This window comes from Diplotaxodon limnothrissa, linkage group LG20 (assembly GCF_057381915.1).
Source record: "Diplotaxodon limnothrissa isolate DT_005_m linkage group LG20, D_limnothrissa_male_GT1.1, whole genome shotgun sequence".
Taxonomy (NCBI): domain Eukaryota; kingdom Metazoa; phylum Chordata; class Actinopteri; order Cichliformes; family Cichlidae; genus Diplotaxodon; species Diplotaxodon limnothrissa.
In genome coordinates, this window is record NC_140615.1 from 37,125,747 (window position 1) to 37,149,968 (window position 24,222).

Here is a 24,222-nt window from a genome sequence, read left to right on the forward strand (position 1 = left end):
ATGATACAAATATGTTTCACTCTGGTAGATACACACATTTATTGCTGTCCTTTTAGGGATGTTGGCTCTAAATGAATACGACTGGGTAATGATGCTGACTTTGAACAGGAACCAAGTGAAACTGAGAATAAACACATGCGAGACTCTGCATTGTTTAACCTGGTTTATGGATCCAACCCAACATCTGGACTGAAGTGGAGCGGTCCAGCTGTTGGCCATGTTCAGCCCACCACTGTCGGTAATCTACTGCAATATATTCATGTTATGTCATTGAGCGTCATTATGAAACTGACCTACAAACTGACCTGAGACCAGACTAACCCCCGACTCAACCTGCAGGATTATTTTTCGGTCTCAGTCTGGGTCACAGTCAGCTTTGAACGCAGCACGGTTAAAGTGCAAATGATCTGCAGCACTAACGGATCATAAAGGTGTCAACGCTGACTTCTTGATTTATTCGTGCAGTTCATGCTATTGAGTTATTTATCCCCACGGTCACACAGGAAAAAAGACAATTCTGATAATTAATCGGGCACCAAAGCGAAAAAATCCAAAGGTAATATCAGCTTGTACTGCTATAGAAAAACGAGCCGATTCATAGTTGTGGAGCCCATTCCCCCGATCGAATCTCAAACACTCAGAGTAGAAATCGTGATGGGAATCTGTCATTTTTGTTCTCGCAGGGCTGCAACAGATTGGTGACCTGTCCGGGGCGTACCCCGGCTCCAGGAAAGGCTCTGCAGCCCTGGATTAGATAAACTGAAGAATATGGATGGAATTAATGGATCACTGAATGGAAACTTCTTGAAAATACCCAGCAGAGGTGCCTGTGATATTGACACAGTCGGATCAGACATATTTAAACTGTAAGCTCTCTGGTGTGAAGTCCATGTGCTGCTCACCTGCACCTGTTAGTACCATCTGATTAATTTATAATGAATGAACTGGCATCCTGTGTACTGCCACCTGCATGCTCTCACCTAATCCAAACCATATTTCCAGCAGGGATGTGGACAACTAATCAACAAGATGTTTAAATATTGCAGCAGAAATACCAGCTGATTAAACATAGATTTTATTAACGTACATAAAATGTTAAAAGTTGGTTCAATGATGTTAAGCTTTAAGAAGCACTTGGACGTTCTAAACAAACCCAGCTGGTCTGGGATGAGTTTGTGCAGAGCGAAGGAAAATAAGTGAGAATTCCTTCAAAATAAAAGCATCAAAGGTGACCAAAACCTAAACTGTGTGTAGAGTAAAAGAGTGCAACACTATTACCAAAGCAAACTGAGGATAATGTGAAGGATGTGGAATTCTGTTTACTTCACAGCTCCAAAGGTGTTGCAGTTTTGCTCTACCTTGTAGAACATTCAAGTCCTTTGAATAAGAAGCTGCGCTCAAACATTTGGTAGTCAAGATAAAAAGAACGTTTTAGTGCCGAGCTTCTGTTTGTCTCCGTGGGTAATTAATTCTGCTTCTCCTGCTGCTCCTCCAGCCCTCCTGCTCATCAATCATTTCTACTGTAGCTTCTAAAATTATCTACCTGAAACAGTCAAGAAACAGCTAATTAAAAAGAAAACTCATTTGGCAAGCCACCAAGGACTAATATCATGAAATACCCTCCGTGTTTGGTGAAATATAATAGGTAATTTGAGCAGGAATATTTAATTTTCTAGTTACAGCCGGTTGTTTCTCCCATCAGACCAGACAATTACACCCTAATAGGCTCATCTTAGCTGCCAGCATATCATGTGAACAAGTTAAAAGCCCCATAACTTTGATTAACGACACAAATTAGCATAACTCGTCTTTGTAAATAAAGCTTTAGTCGAGCCAGTGTTGTTAAAACGAGGGTTTTAAGGCCATCGCAGAGTTAATAGTCTGTTTCTGATGTTGATTGCAGGACTACACATGTCCTGATCATGTACATGCACTCGCCGCTCTGAAGATTCAGTTTTGCATTGAAGATGCTTTGGTTCACTGCTCGGGAGCGAAAGCCTTTATAGTGCTGTAATTTCAATCTGCTGAAAATACAGCAGCTGTTTTGAATCCCAATACTTTCTTTTCATTTGATATTCATGGAGTCGAGCCTGAAAATAAAGCTGCTGCTCTTGATTCCAGATAGTTTGTTTTATTTGATATTCAGAGCCTTTTCGTGAAGCCGCTGAAATATTATATCCTCACCTTGGAGTCTGAGGAACATCAGTAAACACACAGGCGGAAGCAGCAGAGAGCAGAGTCACTGCATTATTTAAAACAGACGGTGAAGTTTTTAGACTTTACAGAGAAATTTTCATTTCCTGAGTAATTAACAAGAGAGGAACCACGTTTTATCCTCAGAAGACACAATAGAGCCGTACTGTGGCTTTTCTTTGGTTTATTCCAGATGTAAATAATCTTTATTTACACGCAGCAAAAAATAAGCCAGCTTTCTTCTGATTGGCTGCCCCTCACAAACATGGCATTTGAACTGCAGGTGGGAGGGGCTTCAGTGAGCTGCTAACTGTCTGCTTGGCCACACATATGCTCACTGTACAGGACAAATCTGCTGCGTTTGTGGCTTTTTGTGGTAGAGATCACCCAAGACGTCTGTCCTTTTGTAGGTGAGTGAAACCCAGTATTTATTCATCTGGACACTAAAGAGCAGGTATTGGTCTGTGCACTGCACCTGTGCAATTTATAAATGGAGCTAGCATTAGCTGATAACTTAGCATTTAAGCTCTTGTCCAAATTTTCCCACTTCTGCCTCCAAAACCAGTCTGGACTGTTGCCAAAATGCTAACTTCACTAACTGAGGCTTCAAAATGCAGATCTGAGCACCAGTGACTGAAGCCGTGGTGTCTATATACAGCCTATATGTGTGCCTAAAATAACCATATATCAGGGCAGTATCTGGTCCCCACCTGATCCTGGATCTGCCGGAGGTTTCTTTCTGGGTGCTATATAAATAAAATCAAACTGAATATGGCATCATAAAGCCAAGAGTAGCGTTTAAAGTGTTGGGAGCTGTTGGCTCACAGGAATAACTTGTAGAGATGCTGCCTAGCCAAAGCCAACATGACAGCTTTGCATGGGAGACATCTTTAGACATCCAGACATCTGAAGACCGAAGACGCCCGAGGGTTAAAAGTGTGTATGAAAGACTGGTTGAGAAGCTTTCTCTCAGACCTCTGAGGCAGACTTTATCCTTCTATATAAAGATGCTTCCATGCACAAAGCCCGCACCATACAGAGATGCTTTTCCAAGTGCTGTGAGGATGAACTTGACTGGTCCGCATGGAGCCCTAAATCCCCCCCATCCAACCCTTTTGGGAAGAACCCAAGCACCAGCTGTGAGCCAGATCTTATCACCCAACATCAGTGCTGGACCTCAATAACGCTCTAGTGTCTGAATGGGAGCTAATCCCTGCAGCAGGTTCAACATCTGCTGGAGAGACTGAATCCAGACAAGGAAGGCTGTTAGAGCTGCATATTAATGAACGTGGAGTCACAGTCACGCTCCGCTCTCAGACAGCGCCGAAATACCGGAGCGACTGCACGCTTTCGGCAGAGCAATGAATGAAACTATATTATCAGGCTATAATATGCGCTACACGTGCAGTCGCGCTCTCCTGAACTGTGAACAAGCGCTCCAAAGCCCCACGGATCATAAATTCTCTCGTCTGTCATCCCGATGTGCCCTCTCTGGCTGTGGCTTCTCGATCACATCTATCTGCTCATTAATATTCATGCGCCGTGGGCGGGCCTCGCAGCCGAAGCAGTTGGCCACCAAGTGACTCAATATGAAATGTGGTGAATGTCAATAAAGAGATACTGCAGCCATAATATGGCTCCAACTGCTCATTCATATTCATTAGCATCTCTACATGCAGAGAGACCAGCAGGGGAGACTTAATATCTCCCTGCGCGGAGGTGAAAGGTCAGCTCAATGCTTCTCGACAAAACTCTAAAAAGTATCAGATGAGAAAATGAAAAGTGCTGCGGTTGCTGTGGTGACACGTTAGCCTCTTAGCCTTTATTACAGAGCCGGCTGCGGTTATTGACATACACTATATGACGTATAGCTGATCGCAGACAGAAATATCAATGCATTTGCCATTTTCATTTGGCTGTAATTGATGCGTCGGCTAATATTTCTCGACTTTTACTAATAAACATGTCAGGAGGCATTTAGCGTGAGGGATTTATTTCTGGACACAACTTTAAATTCTCTCCGGCAGCATCGCCACTGAGGCTCTCAGACCACGTTTAACCTTCTGCTTTATTTAAAGTCCATCCAACAATACCTCTCTGTATCGCACTGCACCACTGAAACAGTTCTTGTCAAATAGCAGTAGGAATTTCTATTAAGGGCCGGTAACAAATCAGCACAGGTTCCACGTTTATTTTAACACAGGTTCCAGTTATGTTTGATGCTGCTGCGTGGCCGCTTTCTCCGTTCTCTGATAACAGCTGACAAACCCGATACCGATACCAGTATCGGGTATCGGGGCCGATACTCTAAAATGTGTGTGTACTCATACTCGTAAAAGTTAACCGATACCATGAACCGATACTAACTTATTTCATTAATCAGAGGGTGGCTTGTCATTTCTGTTGTAGTTTTTTAAATTGGCCACTAGGGGGACGCTAAACAGGCACAGGGTTAGGCGAGTGAGACTGGCGGCTTTTGTTTGCTTGTTTACAATATGGACACTCTGCAATAATTTAAAAGTTTATTTTATTCTCAAACCTAATTTGTATTTATTTTATTCCAAACAGAAGTGTTTATTTATTATTCTGAAAGCTCGAGACAGTGCCCAATAGTTCAGTGATATTTTGTTAAATTACAATGTGGAGACTCTGCAATAATTTAACAGAATTGCTTATTATTCACTTGAAATTTTTTTGTGGTCATTTTTATTAAGATTTTATTTTTTATCGGCAGATAATAAAATAAAACCTGTCTTCCAATTCATTGCGTGTGTGTGTGTGTGTGTGTGTGTGTGTGTGTGTGTGTGTGTGGTAGAAGTATCGGTTTTTGTACTCTGTATCGGCAAGTACTCAGATCCAAGTATCGGTTTGAAAAAATTGGTATCGTTGCATCCCTACTTTTCACTATACTGGGGATAGCCACAGGCTCAGTATTAAAGTGTTCACAGGCTCACAGATAAAGGAGCAGGGATGTGACCCCTTTCTGGCCACTGCAGGTTTAATTCACTTACAGTGTTACATTTTTGGACAACAGCACATTTTATTTGATTTTGTGTAGTATTGCCTCCGTGCACCACTTCAGTGGACTTTAAATCAAACAATCTACAGCTTTAATTCATGGGTTGTAACAAAAGCACTGCACGCAATGAAAGGTGTAAAACCTGTGCCAAATCAAACACTGTGGCTTCCCCTCGGGAAGTAAGAGAGCCGCCAAAAGTTCTTTTAAAAGTAATTAGACAACTGACAGGCAGCAGGTGAGGCCTGTTCCCTCATTACTTTGTGGGAAATTAAGCAGATAAAAGGTGATTCTAAGTGCTGAACTTGTATTTCCCAGCTTTTCACTGAATATAGCAGAAGTATAAAAGGAAATAAACCGGTCAGAGTTACAGAAACATTCAGGAGACGCTTTTTATAGGCAAAAAAGAAATAACAGTCAGTTTTTGCTTCATTGTGGGTCCTAGCATAGAACGGAGCAAGTCAACGACACGCTGAAGATTTAGACTAAAAAACATCATTTCTGTCTTTTACCTGAGAGCTACATCAGAAGTAAACCTTCATGTATAGCTTTTTTAATTTTGTTGGTTTTACGTCTCCTTTTACCTGCAAAGCACATCATGTTTCCATGGAATAACTGTGCACTATAAATAAAGCCGCCCTTTCTTTCCTTCCACAACCTAATGAGCTTGTTCTAACAAGCAGCAGCAGATTAGACAAACACAGCATATTGAACTAAACAGTGGACAATTAGGTGAAACCTTCATTCAGGGTGTCAGCTAGAGGGGAAGGCTGACGTCAATGGATTCCTCCTACAAGAGACAGAAATCTTTAAAAGCACACACTTCCTCTTTTCAGAGGATGAACCAACAAGTTGTGCATTCATTTCTGCAAACAGATTTATAACTAGAGAAGCTGTAGACGTCATGAAATTCCTGAACTTATTTCTGCCCCCCTGAGAATCAAACATGCTGCCCTGAATGGAGGCGTGTGTGACAAAAACATTTAGACGTCCTTTCTTGGTTAAAAACATGACTTTTCACCACCACCTCCGATTGTATCATCAGCTAGGGCCACTTGAACCCTCACTTGAGGTGAACAAGGTAAAGTTGAGGGCTATTTTAATGTACAGCGCCCTCTGTTGCCATTAAGGTAAATAGCAAGAAAACGTGCCCAATCCGTTCCTGTGACTGACCCCGTCAAACACCACCCTTACATTTTTGGATGCTGCAGGCTGGACTGAGACGGTGCAGGTGTGTCTTTTAGTTGGACTTCAGAGTTAAATGGTGCTAAATGTGAATTGGCCACACTCAGCTTTAAAGCGAAACACAGAAGCCAACTAATGGAAATTCAGTGTGACTGCTATAATAAGTAACAGCTACGGTTACAATAAGCAGCAACTATGGAAAAAGTCCAGCTCTGTTTGCACTGGATTCTTTTCCTTCTTCTCTGTTGATAAAATGAGACGACAGTTTTGGCTGCTTCCAGTCTCTGCACTGGACGCACACGGATGAAACTAATACGCATCAGATGGCCGAGGACACCCAAAAAAATGCGGCTCTGTTCTGTTTTCCGTACAATAAACCTCGAGTGCAGGGTTCACAGCGATATCATATTACCAAATGTTTTGGAGAAGTAGAAATAGGAAACTGGACACCATCTTCTGTTTGTTCTCTCTGTCCAGCACTGAAGCCAAACTTTGATTGGGGACAAACAGGATGTTCAGTCCTCTGGAGTTTAACTGTATATTTTTCTTACTGTCAACAAATCCTATGAACACACCAAAGTTTGTGTGTCCCCCAAACCTTCTGACCTCGTATTGATGGCCCTCAACTCCAAATCCACTGGTTCCTGCCAAAAAGGCAACTCTTTAGAGCAACAAACATAATGTTTCATTTATATCACTGACCGGCGACGTGTTACTAAACATGGAAATCATTTATCGAACTGACAGATGGACGTAGTTCATTTGACGGGACGATTTTCAGCCGTGGATTAACAGACATTTGGAGTATTTCTGAGATAAAGACACAGATAAATGAAATAAATCAAGCAATGCTCCAACACATGCAGGCACCCAAGTCAAAGCCACCGTCAGCTGCTAGATAAGGAGTGTAACAGGCCTGCTGGCACAGTAATGGTAAAAGGTTTACTGCCCATCACAGCAGTGAAGTACAGGTGCTGTATGCTAATGAGCCAGTTGGTAACAGCTCCACTGAATTCAATTCAGTTTTATTTCCACAGCGACAATTCACAATAATAGTTGCCTCAATAACTGCTTCTGTATTGCAGGTAAAGAAAAAAAGAAAAGAAAGTAAACCCCAAGAATTCGACGATACCCTACGAGCAGCACTTGGTAACAGCAGGAAGAAAGACTTCCCTTTTAACAGGAAGAGACCTCTCAGCTGTACGTCCAAATTTAAGCATCACGTGAACTTGAGCTGAAGCGTCAAAAGTAGCCATTACCACTATAATGCCTTTATTTTGCTCCAAAACACAGAAAGTAATATCAGTAAAAGTATCAATAAGAGTATCCACTGACAACTCTACACCCTTAAGACTCACTCATTCAAAACATCTCAATAATTTTATTTGTTTGCAAGAAATTTTGTGTTTGGTGGTCAAGAAAGAAAAATCCAGAGCATCACCAGATTTAACCTTAAACCTTTATCTCTGTAACAACTACAACCCAGAGACACACGTAAGACTTCTAGACGTACGTCTGATGTCTTTTCTCTGTCAGAAACTTTTCTTTCTACAAAATTCACATTTTTCGCTGACTGACAATCCTCAGCTTTGATGTAAAAACGGTCTTTCCAGCTTCTCTATTGTGGGGATGTTGGATTTCCTTGTGTGTAATATATTTGATGTGTTAGTCGTATATTTAAACAATGTATATCTGTAAGTGACTGAACAGGAAATGGAGAAGAAACAAAGTATTTAACGACAGACTGACATTTTTGGTTTGCTCAGATTTGCTGACATTCAATCTTTCTCTGCTCTTTTCTATCAATCAAGCTTTCCAAAACAGAGGCACGAAACCATTTACAAGCAGAAGCACTTACTGCAACGAGGCGAAGAACATGAAGCTTAACGTGAAGAGATCAAACAGAGAGAAACACCACGAGAGCGAACAGACGCAAGTCGGAGGAGAAGAAGGCAGAAATTCTCCTGAAACTCTGCAGAATAACCCGAACGCACAGCTCCACTTCTGCTTTCTGTTCCTTTTTGCTTTTACTTCTTCTTTCGCTTCCTCTCAGATGATGTTTTACACTCAAATCTCTCACTACACTTCTCTCTTTCTCCCTTTCCTTTCCCGCTCTGCTTTCCTTTGTCTTTTCCTTCACATCGCTCTTTACTTCTGCTCTCGTTCCTACCTCGTCCTCATGGGCCACGCTGCCTTGCTCGTAGGCTCCGGCGCCAAACCAACAACCTCCCCAGCCTCCTCTCAGCCTAGGTCCTGTTGGCTGTTGTCGAGGTGGCAGACATGACAATAATCCCTGTGGCAACAGCTCTCTCCCCTCGGCGACCGCACGCTCTCACTGTTGTAACAACAGCTGAGCTGCTGCTGCTCCTCAACCTCCTCCGTCCTCTTCCCCTCCTCCCTCGCTCGCTCCAGCTCGTTCCCTCTTTATCACTTTCTCTCTCTCTGTGTTGATCTTTTTATACCTCCTGTTCTGTATCTCCCTGCTCTCCTCTGGCTCTCTCCATCACTCCCTCCCCTCCTCGTTCTCTGGCTCTCGCTCTCTATTGTCTCTCTATCGCTTCATCACTTTCTCATATCTTTCTGCCCATTCCTCCGATGTCCTCCTCCTATTTACAGTTTTACAGTCATTTCACCAATATGTGAATTAGTTGTGGTGCTCGTTAATTTGCTGTCTGGATTATTTTGAATTGCAGTTGTTGAACAGAGAAGAAGAAGAAGAAGAAGAAGAAACCAGGAGGTCAGGAGCGATTCTGGTTCTTCAGATTAATTTGCAGCAACAAACTTTCTGTGTATACATACATACATACATACATACATACATACATATATATATTAGGGGTGCAACGATATTCGTATCGATATTGAACCGTTCGATACAGTGCTTTCGGTTCGGTACGCATATGTATCGAACAATACAACATTTGTAATTTATTTTATCAACTTTCCTTCTGACGATGCTGTCTGTGTTGAGCGCTCAGTGAATCTGTGTTCGACTACTCCGCCTAGGCTGCACTGTCGAGCGCAGATCCACTGAGCGCTCAACACAGACAGCATCGTCAGAAGGAAGAGCGCAGGGCAAGCTAGCGAGACAGAAGTTAAGCTCTCCTTACAACATGAACCTCCCCCACTCTCATTCAGATCTGGCATTTGGAATTATTTTGGTTTTCATGTGACGTATGACCCTGAAGGTAAGCGAGTCATGGACTAAAGTAAAACAGTATGTTGGATGTGCCACTCAATGCTCAATTACATGGGTGGGAACTAGTGTGTTAGCGCAGTTAGCTCGTTAACGTGTTGGCCGTCTAGCCCCACGCACGGGGCGATCGGCGGTAGCTCGTTAACGGAGATTTGCCGTGTTGTGGCGTTAAGGTCTTTTCAACGAGATTAACCTGAAAGCACTAGTGGGAACACAACGAATATGACTGCACATTTACGCCAACATCATCCTAGTGCAAAGACCAAAACAACAAGCATGCTACTAACTTTAGCCGAGTCATTTAGACAGCTGTTAGCACATGATTCTCCTTATGCTGCTGAGAATATAGCCCAGAAGAAGCGGATAGTATAGCTTTTATTTTGGAAAGAGACATTTCTCTGTAATAAACTCTCTTTTCCAAAGACGAATGATTCCTCAATCAGATACAGGGCTTGCAATATCGCTAGCCCGACGTCCTGGAGCTAGCGATTTTTTTCAGGCGGCTACCAAAATCTATCTCTTCCCTGCCCGTCAGGCTATTGTAGGAAGGAAAAATATATGTCAATGCTTTTGCATTCTTTCAGAAATGTAGCTGGGTAATTATGTCATTGGCATCGGTGAGCCACTGTCAATATGTGACATATTGAAGTCGCGTTTGAATTTGCGCTTGTTTTTTTGCTTTCACTTTGCAATCATGCGAACTGTGTATAGAGAGCGACAGCACTGATCTGTGAGTGATGATAATTTGTGCACCAATTCCTCTGACATCGTCTTATTAATCGTTAGCTTACTATGCAAACATGACAAGTGAAATCTCCCGCAGCTTAAACATATGAGAGGTTGATCGCGCAGAGAATCGCTGAGCGTTATGTGTGTGTGTGTAAAAGCAGCAGGATATATATATTTTAGTTCTGCTGAGCCAAATAAGACAGGTCAGGGTGAAGAAGTGACAGCCAAAGAAAAGCTTACCACAAAACGGAGAAGTTATGACAAATCAGACTATAAGGCAAAAAGAAAGTGCAGCTTTATGGTTTCATGGACAAAAGAATTTCTGTGGCTGCAATATGACGAGCTAAATAACCAGGGCTGCACATAAGTGGTCCGCAGGTGCATATTCGCTGTCAAAATAAAAAAACACGCACAAGGGTTAGGGTTAAATTTAAAAACTGTACTTTTGAGTTAAAATATATATTTATAATTTTAATAAATGACAAATTAAAAAGGCATGAACATTTTTTTGTATCGAAAAAATATCGAACCGTGACACCAAAGTATCGAACCGAACCGAACCGTGAATTTTGTGTATCGTTGCACCCCTAATATATATATATATATATAAAACACCCAGCACGCCCCTGCGGGCGGTTTATCCTTCAAGCTCGGGTCCTCTACCAGAGGCCTGGGAGCTTGAGGGTCCTGCGCAGTATCTTAGCTGTTCCCAGGACTGCGCTCTTCTGGACAGAGATCTCCGATGTTGTTCCCGGGATCTGCTGGAGCCACTCGCCTAGCTTGGGAGTCACCGCACCTAGTGCTCCGATTACCACGGGGACCACCGTTACCTTCACCCTCCACATCCTCTCGAGCTCTTCTCTGAGCCCTTGGTATTTCTCCAGCTTCTCGTGTTCCTTCTTCCTGATATTGCTGTCATTCGGAACCGCTACATCGATCACTACGGCCGTCTTCTTCTGTTTGTCTACCACCACTATGTCCGGTTGGTTAGCCACCACCATTTTGTCCGTCTGTATCTGGAAGTCCCACAGGATCTTAGCTCGGTCATTCTCCACCACCCTTGGGGGCATCTCCCATTTTGACCTCGGGACTTCCAGGTTATACTCGGCACAGATGTTCCTTTACACTATGCCGGCCACTTGGTTATGGCGTTCCATGTATGCCTTGCCTGCTAGCATCTTGTATATATATATATATATATACATATTTTAAAAAATTGAACACATTAGAAAAAAAGTGTATTGGTGTGTTTGAGCACAAAAAAGAATCACACACCTATCCACAACCTTTGATGGGACGTTTTCAAAGTGCTTGCTCCTCCACAGATTTCTGACTTTTGATGGACCGACCATTTCTGTGACTGTCTGAAATTTGTGACCTAGCATTTACTACAATATCAAGCTAAGCAAATCTGCATTTTCTTCAGGATAGCACGATGTTGTACGCACCCATCCAACACCCCGACCTCCACAGCCTTAAAGGGCCAGTGCTTTGGGCAGACCTGCACTTTTTGGAACTTTCATGCCGTGAGCAGCTGTACAGGAACCAGCCAGTCTTTGTCTTTTCTCATTTATCACACTGTTATTTATGGAGCTTTCTCATGTGAAAAACAGTACAAACGTCTCCCTGTAAATTTGAGCTACTCTCTCCAACTGGACTCCAACTGGGCTCTCACAGTCTTGTGGAGTGTAACACCCACGCTACACCCCTGACAGAAGAATAAAGTGGTCCTCACTTGACACCTCTCTAAAATTACAGCAATAATAATCATCAGACTACATTTTACAGTTTTAGTTTTATAAGGATGTTAAATGACTGCCTAGTTTATTAATACAGTGTAAAGTTTGCTCAGTGTCAAATACTGAATTCGTCTTCTTATGTTGAACCTGTTTAGTCTGAAAAACAAATCCTGTTTTCCATTTTGGTACAAATACGTTTCATGAATCGCCCTAAACGAATGAAAGACGGGGTTAACTAAGGACAGCGCTGACAGTAAATTATTCTGGTGGAGTGTCCCATTCAAAAGAACCATAAATGGTAACATCAAAGATGGAGAAATCCACAAAAGGCATAACAAAAGCTCTTATTACACAACCTCCATGAATCTGTGGAAGCACCGTTGACTGGATATGAAAGGTGGAAGTACTGTGATGTCACCCATTGGTTTTGAACGCTGCAATTTGAAGCCTCAACCTTAGCATTTTTGGACACCACCATGTTGTTTTTTTGTAGCCAGGAGTGACCATATCTGGATGAGAGGGTGGAGTGCTAAATTATAAGCTAGCGCTAGCCAGCTTTGTTAGCAAGCTTGGTGCAACACATAGTCACGTATGTCTTCAGTGTATTGAAGTAATTTTAAACTTGTTTAAATCCTAAAAGCACGGTCAAGGAGAAGCATAATACTCATCAAAGGTTCCACCAGAAATGCTCCAAAAGGTAAAACAAACACAAACAGGACAGTTCGGATCAGAGACCTCGAAGACACTGATTGGCTGCAGCTCCCTGCAGAGCAGCACCTGCCAATCAAGAGGCGGTTTGTGTCGCCTGTGCAGCGGCTTCATTTTCAGCCCTGAAGATTGCCACCTGGGAACCACACACTGCAGCTTCTGACCTTTGGACACTCCTACCTCTTGTTCAAAAGCTGATTACGGTGCTTCTATTATTAATAACCAGCTGGAGAAGAAAAGCCTTTTCAACACCGAGCATTACATTCGATAACTAGCAGAGACAAATTCTAGTAAATGTAGGCAGCGATGATGTGGATAAACGCTACAATCTGATTTGTCTTGAATTGTCCTGAACACATTCATGCTCTGCAGAGAACGGTTAGACTGTAATGATCTTTAAATTGTTCATGCACACTCAGGTAGGGCTGTGCGATATGACCAAAATCTCATATCCCGATATAAGACATCTATCGTCCGATAACGATATAAATCACAAAAATGTAACATTTTCTGTAAATTCTGTGAATCTCGGGCAGCTCGACTTGCGTGAAGTGTTTCCAGCTGCGTGAGCTGGAGTCGAGTGTTTTAACCGATGCATGAAACGATACATTTTAGACATAGCGCATCGACTTCAGCTCTCAGCCTGCTGATGTCTCGTGTCACTGTCCTGATGTCTTCAGTGTCTCTACCACCATCAGAACTTACAAAACCACTTCAATAAGCTTAGGAAAAACCTCTGAGAAGACAAGACTGAAGATTTTACAGCAAGTGCCCCTAAATGACTTCTGCTAACATCCAAGAAAGCTGGATGGCCCAACAAACCCCAAACCTAACACTGGATTTATTATTATCACTTTGGTTGTCCTTACAGATTCACCGGGCCTGTTGTTGCACCAGCTACCAGCTACCAGCCACAATAAACCAAAAACCAGATCAGGCATCAGTGTGAACTGGTCAGTGCATTCACTTTACATTGTTACTGTTACATTACCAAGAGTCAGCTGCAGTGAACCAGGTCCCAGAAGAAGCGCTAACAAGCAATCGAACGGCAAAGGCTAAACGGATGTTTTCCTTTTTCCTTTTTGTAGTTTGTGATTTAAGCGAAAAGCGTGCTGCATTGAAGTGACGCCTTTAGTGAAGCTCACTCCCCTGTGTGTCAGTTTAGCACTTGATGGGAAGCTTTTATTGCACTTATGGTAACACATCTGCTGTGCTCCCAGTGTGGGGAGGTGCAGAGCAGGTACGGACTTTTCCCACTCAATCCTATCAGATACTCAATAATCATTTATTCTTCAAAGATGACTCTCAACCACAGACACCTCTCAAATGACTGTTCTCAGCCAATGTGGCATTTTGTCCATTGTTCATATTAAACATGGAGTCGGCCATTTACACACATTTGCACAACACGTCCTCTCGCATCTCATACATCTTCCACACCACAGACTCCGCCCACTGCCTCTTTTACACCTCCACTCATCTCTTTAATGCTCCTTCCATCTGTACACCTCCCATGTGCATCAGCTCTCTATGCCTTTATCCTCCATCTCATTTGCACACATCAGTCATACATACAGTTATAGACTTCATAGAGTGCACTACATATCACGGGTGAAGGCATACTAATGAAATCAACTTTGAGAAAAAGGAGGACTGCACCATCCTCCTGAAAGCTGAAAGCCTTTAACTATAACACAGTAATAATAATGAAGAGAACAGGATGAAAATCTGATTTCTCATCAGAAAAGTCAAAGACGATAAGGTCAGAGAAAAGAATGAAAAGAGAAAACAACGAATGAAAAGGCATTTCTCTGAAAGAGCACAGCCAACCAGCCGATTTTAAAAATGCTGACGATGCTGATGATCGGCTGATTTCCATGAATATTTGCCACCATCAGAGCAAAAACCTCGCCCTCGACAGATGAAAAACAAAGATACAAATGTCCTCTAAATGCACTGAGGTCACTCGAGCTCCTCTAAGAGAGAATCCTGGGATTTTCCTTTCATATAAGTTTACGCTAAAGAAAACAGTCAGCGACAGAAAGCCTTCAGCACTAATATCATCAGAGCTCCTTCAGGTTTATGTGGTCACGCAGTGTTTATAAAAGCCAAGAAAGAAAGTTTATTATCTGTTGGTCGTTTAGCTGAAATATTACCTGAAAAAATAACAAATTGATCATCGATATAATAACGGTGTTGTTGGTGTTTTTGAACACTAACAATAAAAATGCTTTTTATCGTTATCATTAAAAAAATGTATCAGCGTAAAAAGAAATAAACTGAAGTGCCACAGAGACGTATGCAGGCTAATGCAAACCCCGGGCTGGTGGGTGAACCTGAAACTCACGGCAGCACTTTCCCTTCATCCTCCCAACACTGGTTGGGATTCTCTCTCTCTGTACAAAGGTATCAACACCAAAACATGCTATGCACATAATGATGAGACCTGACTGCATTTGACAGCCCACAGTGAGAATTCGCTGGATTTACACGTGTAGAATGATTTAGTGTGCGGTATTCGTTCAACAGCATGACCAAAATTAAGACAGAAGTATGCAATGAACCTGCAATCTTGTTGAAATGGTTGAAGACTGGCAGCAGGTCTGCAACCAGTCGCAGTCAGCTGCCGACTTCAAAGTGATAAAACAGCAATAAGACAACAAGCCTGCTGGCAGTTTGATTGGATGGGGTGAAGCTGCCTTTACATGCACTCTGTTGGGGACGGTACATCAATATAGTAGAAATCAGTCAATCAATATACAAGTAACAAGTGTTAATACACATAAAAACAAATGAATATGAAAAAGAAACAGGAGGAAGCAGATGCTCATCAATTTTGTTTCTCTCTAAATTCACATCGACTACATTTAGAGTCCAGACAGAAATTCATTGATGCTGCACAGAAATACAGAAAGTCCTCTACAGGTGAAGGATTTACAGGAGGAGAATTTGGCTGAATGCATGTAGGTGCTCGGCAACCGTGTTTTATGTTGGAATACAACAAGAATGCAATTAGCTGGTAATCAGCTGGATCAAGTTCCCATTTGCGATATTCATGGCTGTGCTGATCTGTTTCTGGTTTTTACAAACTGCGGTCAACGAGTCGGAGAAGGACCGAGGTCAGTCTGAGCTGGATGTGACAGGTTGCCTCCCAACAGGCAATCTGTGTAATCTGCTTGGAATCAGTTGGCAGTTCTCACCTCAACTCTTGAATGTGAAAAAAATGAAATCACCTGTAAACCGCTGATTTTAGCTAGAGGAATCTCTCTAATATCTAGAGTCACTTTGAAGACAACAACTGAGCGTAAACGGTCACAGACGTCCCCGATTGAAGGAACCATTTCAAAGGTTTATTTCACACAGCTGCAATAATCCATCCACAGTTTTCCCTGCAGTGACTGTTGCATCACTGAAATGTTTTTTTTTTTGACTAAATACACAAATTACCATTATTTCTATTTGATTAAATCAACTCATTTCCAATCAACATCAGGACCACTTAAATCAAACCCAGTATTTAATCTGCAGTAGTTTATATTTATATATACTCAATAATTAACTTTTATTATGGATGGATGGTGTTGTTCTGGGAGCATCCTGCTCTTCCTCTCAGTGTATGTGGAAAGTCTAAAGACAGATAAAGCAGCAGTGAGACCTCCCATAGCAGCAATCAGGCATCAGTAGCACAGGACAGGACATAGGTGGGTTGCAAAGTGGACTGCAGGTTAATGCAGGCTGAAGCAGCTTGGATTTGAGATTTGCTATTAGGATGTGCATTAAGGAAACAGCTGACAGTCGGTCCCAGTTTGCCGGTACTGCTGTCTGAAGGCAATGCTTCATCTTCACAGAATTTCCTGTAAAACATATTTTCAGCTGCAAATGAAATGTATGTGATATTTGTATATCATTGCTAGGCAACAGAACTTTAGACTTTGTTATGTCAGGAAGTGAAAAGAATCATTTTATCTGAATAATCTTGTTTTTATATTTGTAGGAAATCCAAATTGAAGTGAAACTAACATTTTGTTCTGTCTGCACCCTGAAGCAGGGATACATAAAAACGCAAGGAGCTGAAATGGAGCGCCGAGGCCAGAGTGGACGGAGCGGTCGCGAGGCAGGAATGAAGAGAGTGGAAAAGCCAAAGAGACGAGCGCGAGATGAGTTATCAGAATAATGAACTCTTCTTATCTCGCAGCACTCCTGAATGACGAGCAGCGTCGCGGACGGAGGGAGTGACGGATTGAAAGACGGCCTTTTGTCCCCGGGTGAGGAGCTCCTCTCACAGCAGCTCCCGTCTGGGTGATGAAATGAAATGCTAATGCAACGGCTCGCATACATCTGACGGCTAAACGTCACACTTCTCGCCCAGAATAACTGCTGCCCGAGGGAAAATCCTTTAACATGAGCATGAAAAAGTAAATAGTCAAAAATAAATGACTTGTAAAACAATTTGTATGAGCTGTGCTTGCACTGAATATATATCAGCACCTCGGCCGTTTTCAAGAACCTTCCTACCAGCAGTCAAAAGTTACAATTATTGGATAAATTGCAAATCTGACTGTTTTGCTCTAAATGTGGTTTTGCACGTGTCAAACAATAACTCCAGATCATCACAATAATTAATATTTATCTCAGAACCAGCTCTTTGTGTCACAAATGATACAGTTGAACCAGCTGGGCCATTTCTGTCAGTCATGTTGTGTTTTCACAGGCGAAATGCACGGTTGCATTTTTTCACTCTCTTTGCATTTAATAAAAAACTAATCCGGTCTTTAAGTCTGACGTCATTAGCTGTGTCCGCTTCAGGTCCCACTGTGGCATCACTGAGAGTTAAAAATTGTCTAAATTCTTTCATCTTTAATAAAATGATCAGCGTTGCTGCTTTACCAGGTGTAACAATTAAGTTTAACATTCAGGCATCCATGAAAACAGAACTGATTACATTTAACAAAGTTAGAAGTTAGCAGGAAGTTAGCTCGCTAATATAATATAGCATGTTCTGACTGAGAGATTTCTGAAAAAATGAAAACGTACAGCTCTGCTGTCACTTCCAACATAAATGAAGACAGGAAACTAAACAGCAGTGATGTTTGTAGGGTTACTGAAGTTGGGCTAGCTGGTATATAATGATGTGCTACGTGATCGCTAGCGACACAGCTATGCTAGCATAAGATAAACACAGTGAAGCTGGAGGATGAACGCTAACTTTTTTCTACTCGATAAAAGTTAACGTGAGGGTTCCTGATGGTTAGAGACAAATGCAATCGTATAGCAGGATGCTGTAAATGGACCAAACTTCATTCAGGAGAACAACTGAGATAATCCATCCACAATACGAGGTTAGTCATTAATATACTGCTGCTGGGCTGTAGCTGCATCGTAAGGGTTTAAAAACGAAGCTTTAAGATTAGAGGAAATAAAACCCGAGAGAGGCCGACAGTGATCACTGACTGTTTTATGGGCTTGTTCAGATTGAATAGAACGAGATACAAAGCATTAAAACACGTTAAAAACACAACAGCCTTAATAAACACAGAGTAGTTTGGAGCCGGAAGCAGACTTCATACGTCAGTACAGATAGTTTAGAGTATAAAATATTCATCGGAAAACAGTGAAAATTCCCCGAAGCTTAATTTATTCAGGCTAATCCTCGGATTACCCTTTAAATAACCAAAAGTATGGTTAGTAGATTCTGACCAACAGACAATATTTAAGACAGTTACAGTTACTGATATTTGGAGATTTAAAAAGCTGACTTAAGGACGTATAAGTGGAATTTTTTATGTTTTCATTTTCAGGTACACATAACCAGCAGATCTCCCCAAATGTTGTTATGTGGTGTTTCTTTATTTTTTAAAATATTTTTTTACTCATTCACGCTCTGCCCGGCTCTGCTCGGATCAGCTGATTGTGGTTTGTGGCGTTTCAAACAGGTGTTACTAATTAATTAAGTTACATAATTGTGCCGCGGGGCTTCTCAGGCTGATAGTCTGGCCATGGTGACAATGCGTTTGTTACCCCACAAACAGACCGAGCACGGCCGCTTTGCTTTCCAGCTCTGATGCAGAAGATGAGGAGAGCAGGAAGTGAGAAATGCCACAAATCATTAGGTCAGCTTTTCAAAATAAAAGACAAAATGCTCTGGTTCTGACATACTCCTCGTGTGATTTGAAGCCAACCAGAAGACTCGGAAGGCCAGCGTTATTATCACGAGTCATGTGTTTCTATTATGTGGGTTATCATGTGTTTCTACTGCATCTGTGTGGCTCATAACAACTTTGCACTGTTAACCGCCATTACAGAGATTCAAAACAAAACCATTTTAAATAACTGTTTTTAAACTGACTGAGAGGACACAGCTGCACAGATGAATTTAGGGAACACCTCGGTGTCCTCCTGAGGGAGGGAAGTCTGTGCACCTCGGCTCAGCCTGCGATCCCGCTGACCGGGGCCTGGACAAGTGGCAGAAAATGGATGGATGGAAGCGACACTTTATTAAGTGCATTAAGGATCTCATCACTTAACTAGCCCGGCTATTCATCTGCGCATATGCTTTAATGAGCCAATCTTGCTCAACTTTGCACTGCAAATTCTTTAACCTGAGAGTTTCTTCTTGTGTTTATGAGACAAATATTTAAACCTGCTTTAAATGAACTTTAGCAACACTGTGCTGCAGTAACTGTAACTGTAAAAACAAAACCCAAAACATGCACTCAAAGAAGACAGAGTGCAGCTATTTTTGACACATAACAGATTCTGAGGTGATGCTACTGTCTGCAGTCAGATTCAGATTTATGATCCTAATTAATTCAGTTTACCAGTTCTTTTGATTTTTACTGACTGTAACCCGGAGCTGGACGAGACCAAGTTTCACAAAAGCCTGAAGACAAAACTGCAGAAAATAAAACACGAGCAAAAGACGGCGTGTGTGTGTGTGTGTGTGTGTGTGTGTGTGTGTGTGTGTGTGTTCATGTCTAAAAGCTCTCAGCAGAGCTCTGAGGAACTAAAAGCTGCTATTTTGTATCATTAAAGTGAATCACGGTGCCACATTAGAACCAAGCGTTGGCATCTGAACCTCATATAACATTTTTCAAAGGAATTCATAAACACACATAAATAACAACTACAATACTCGTAGCAACTGAAATAAAGTGACAGATTTAACATAATAAAACCTTCAATAACAACACACACACACACGCACAGAGGAAAAGGATATTCCACAAGTTTAAAAAGCAGTGCAGAGGCCTTGAAAGGACATTTATTCCAATCAGACTGTGGTGAAAACATAAAAATACATCAAGGTTTCTAAAATGTGACTGTGTGGGGTGCAGCCTCACGCACACAGAGAGAGAGGCAGCACCTTAAACCTGCATTCAATTGAGTTTTATTCCTATAGCATTAAATCACAAGATCAGTCTCTTCAAAGTGCTTTATATTGTATGGGAAGGTATGACAAAGCGCTATGGCGAGAGTAGGAAGGAAAAACTCCCTTTTAACAGGAAGAAACGTCCAGGAGAACCAGGCTCAGGGAGGGGCGGGGCCATGTGCTGACCGGCTGGTGATGAGGGGAGGAAGATAGGACAAAGACACGCTGTGGAAGAGAGACAGATTAACAACAACTAACGAGAGGTGTGGCAACACATAGTGGCTGAAGAAGAAACACTCAGTGCATCATGGGAACCCATCCATGATGCCAAGCAGCCTACACCTATCACAGCCTAGCTAATGACTCAGAGTCACCTGATCCAGCCCCAACTATGACAAAGCAAAGTTTTAAGCCCAATCTTAGGAGCAGAGAAAGTGTCTGTGTCCCAAATCCAAATAGAAGAGAGGCTGATATCCAGCAGGCAGCAAAACCAATTCTGATCCTACTTCTTGACCTTAGTAAACAGTTTTCCTGATGACTTCATTGCCTCGCTCACTACTGAAAAATGTTTGTTTTTTTGTAAATGATGGTCCTTACTAGAGTCAGAATTATGTCTAGTTTAAAAAGAAAAACGATGACTGAAACTAAAACACTCAGATTGCATCTACAGGACGGACAGGCTAAGATCTAACTGCAAACAGGCTACAAGCTAGTCCAGAGCACATAGCACACAGTTGTACGATGAAGGAAGTGTCTGGTCAGGGTTGGACTCAGCACCCTGAAAACCAATCAAAACACAAAGTTTGATCTATAAAACGTGGTTTAAAGTGTCCAAAGGACTCTAAAGTAAGTGTCTCAAACTCAGACTATCCTTCACAGTCTAAAGTGAGATCTTGCTCATGACTAATTTATCAGGAAGCTGATACTTATTAAATGAACTGGTTCTTATATAGCGCTTTTCTACTCTGAGCACTCAAAGTGCTTCACATTCACCCATCTACACAAGATGTTTCTTCACAAGTGCTTCTATCTAACAATCACACACATTCATACTCCGACTGTAGAGGCTAAGCCTTCGCTTGAAGCCACTGAGGTGTTCGTTGGCGAAGGTGACGTGATGTCACTTGCATGAATTAACTTATTAAAGTTGATACAGTCCAATAACTCCAGCCTTACTCATCTTGTCTTTTAAATTCTTTATTTCCACGATTTAACAAAGCAGCGCAGCAAACTGTTTGCCTCCTTCTGATCAACAACACACCTTCCACTAATTACGTGTGTCTACCTTAAATGCCTTCACATAAACATACCATGCAGAAAAACTCAAAAGGTGACCTATAGCAGCTTACATAAGGTATCAACCCAAAAATGGCTCCTACACTGGCGGATGCATCGGAAAGCAACTCGGGGTTAGTATCTTGCCCAGGAGTGCAGACTGGAGCAGACGGGGATTGAACCACCAACTTCCTGATTAGTAGGTGCCCTGCTTGACCTCCTGAGCTACAGACGCCTCGAACACATAGACGCACAGTGTATTTGTTCAGCAGGTGTTTAACATCGTCCATTAGGGGCTCAGTTTAAATTCAGACTTTTCAATTCAATTCAATTCAATTTTATTTATATAGCGCCAAATCACAACATAAGTCGCCTCAAGGCACTTCATAGATACAGAGAAAAACCCAACAATCATATGACCCCCTATGAGCAGCACTTTGGCGACAGTGGGAAGGAAAAACTCCCTTTTAACAGGAAGAAACCTCCGGCAGAACCAGGCTCAGGGAGGGGCGGGGCCATCTGCCGCGACCGGTTGGGGTGAGAGAAGGAAGACAGGATAAAGACATGCTGTGGAAGAGAGACAGAGGTTAATAACAGATATGATTCAATGCAGAGAGGTCTGTTAACACATAGTGAGCGAGAAAGGTGACTGGAAAGGAAAGGACTGGACTTTTAAACATGACTGCTCCTTTTTCTGCTGGAGTGAATTACTCTGTGGAAAAAACGCAGTTTAATGGATGAAAATCCATGTGATCACACCAAAAGCTGGAACGCCATGACACTTAAAATAAAATGTTTCCATAGTGACGTTTGAAAATGAAATGGCTCATCAATGACAGATACCTGAGCTATTATCGAGTGGGGGGAAAAGCAAAGTGTTTCTCTGCAGACCTTCAGTTTCTCACTCTTCACTTAAGAATACAGGCAGTTAATTGCTGTAATTTTGTGCTATAATGGATTTAAGAAGTGTGAACAGGAGACAACTTTAGAATAATGAACCTGTGTAGGTTAATAAGTGTCAAACTGCTGGAGAATTAGTTATTAGCAAGACATCACTTAAGAATGCAGAACTCAGTCCACATTAGGCAGACCTTAATTAAGGAATAAAAGATATTTAATAAGTGCCACTAAAGGAAAATGACTAACTGTGCGGTATAAAGCCCACACACACCAAGACCTTAAGACTCTACTTAACGACCTCCCTACCAGCTATCAAGGTCCTGCTCTTCTAATAGTTAAAGCAGTGAATTTATGTTCCTCGGCACAAACTGTTACAAGCCTCACTCATTTAAATCGACACTCAGTTCAGAAACTCGTTTGTTCTCCTGCGCACGGCAAGAGTTGTGTAAGCTTCACAGTTTCTGCAGCACTGACTTGGCTGATCGACTCGACACTGTGTGTGTGTATACGTTGGGCTGTTTGTGTGTTTGTCTCCTTTCAGACAAACAACAAAAGAGCTTTCAGATTCAAATTCAGTCCTGCAAAACAGATGATGGTGAGTTTGCAGGAGAAAAAAACGTCAAAGTGAAAAAAGGACACAGGAGAGAGAGAGGAGGAGAAAAAATCTCTCACTCCACAATTTGATTGCTGTTGTCATGGTAACCAGGCTGATGCTGATTATTATGGGCTACACTGAGATGTAGACTTAAAGAGCAGCTGCAGACACGATCTATCTATCCATCCATCCTTTGTGAGCTCATTAAAGCAAATAGAAAAGCATGACAGGCCAGTACCAGGTCCCTCCATCGGATTCTGCCTGCTTACAGAAGCTGATCCCCGCCGGCATGTGAGAAAATAACGTTATAAATCCCTGCTGTAACACCACAGTGAGGGGGCCATACAGCCAAGCAGTCAGTGAGAAATACATCTAGAGCCACACCAGTGTTCCTACGAGGCACACGTGTTTATTATATCCTCACAATATGAGGAGTGTTGGAAAAATACATCCGAATTAGAACCACAAGGCTTTCATTCGCCCCGCCGCAGGGCTCGATCGTTTCCCGAAAACTCTTCGAAATGCATCATTCGGTCACACTGCTGTACAAATGTGAATTACTACACCGCAGAAATAAGAGAGCAGTCGACGTGCCACAAAAATCAAAATATGCTTTGTTTTGGTTTTTGCAATTTCTGGCAGATCCCCCCTTCAGGGTGGTGTCCTCGTGCAGCTCTGGACAGCCGCTGCTCCACACAACTCCCCTTCTACCCCATCTTTCCTCCTACTCCTCCAGTTCCAATACAAACTTTAGCACACAATAATTATATAAATGAAATAAAACTATTACTGTGTTGACTTTTTCAACATGTTCTTCTTCAGTCTTGACTTTTGCATCCAGTGGACTCCTTTACTTCACAGCGATGTCAATCAGCCGTCCCTGAAAGTCCAAACTTGCTAACATAGAGGAACCTCAACGCACGATTTGTCCTCCAAAATGATCCAAACAGTGTTTGTTGAGACCTATTAAAGTCTTTGTTAGCAAGATTTACAATCTTCTCAACAAAGGCGACTGAATGTTGAGGCGCTAATGATCTGCATGCTGCAGGGATGTGATGGATCCTTCGATACAGACTTCAAACAAACAAACAAAACCAAAAACTGAAGTGATAACGTCACGAAATGGACTCAAATATGTCATTTGTTCTGATTATTGTTGCCTCAGATGAAACCCGTCCAAACAGACGTCCTACAAATCCATCCTATTACTACCAGGTCCCCTTTCCCCCCTTTCACGTCACAAAGAGGCATATCATCAGAAATGAAAGCTTCAGAAGTGCTCTGTGTTTTTGACAAACAGGAGATGATGATTGGTCT

The 24,222-nt window shown here is 42.1% G+C and overlaps 1 protein-coding gene across 5 annotated transcripts in view; it reads right to left on the bottom strand.

Annotated features, from left to right (window-relative positions):
* The window catches only part of sulf2b (sulfatase 2b), a 111,939-nt gene that overhangs the window by 38,727 nt on the left and 48,990 nt on the right, over nt 1-24,222 (bottom strand). Inside the window, exon 1 of one of the 5 annotated variants that reach the window (XM_085343887.1) lies at nt 8,565-8,673. The exons of 3 other annotated variants lie outside the window; for them this stretch is intronic. The gene's annotated coding sequence lies outside the window, so the exon portion shown is untranslated. Of the gene's footprint in view, nt 1-8,252; nt 8,313-8,564; nt 8,674-24,222 lie in introns of those variants that run through there. One more of the 5 variants, XM_085343886.1, reaches the window with a different exon arrangement.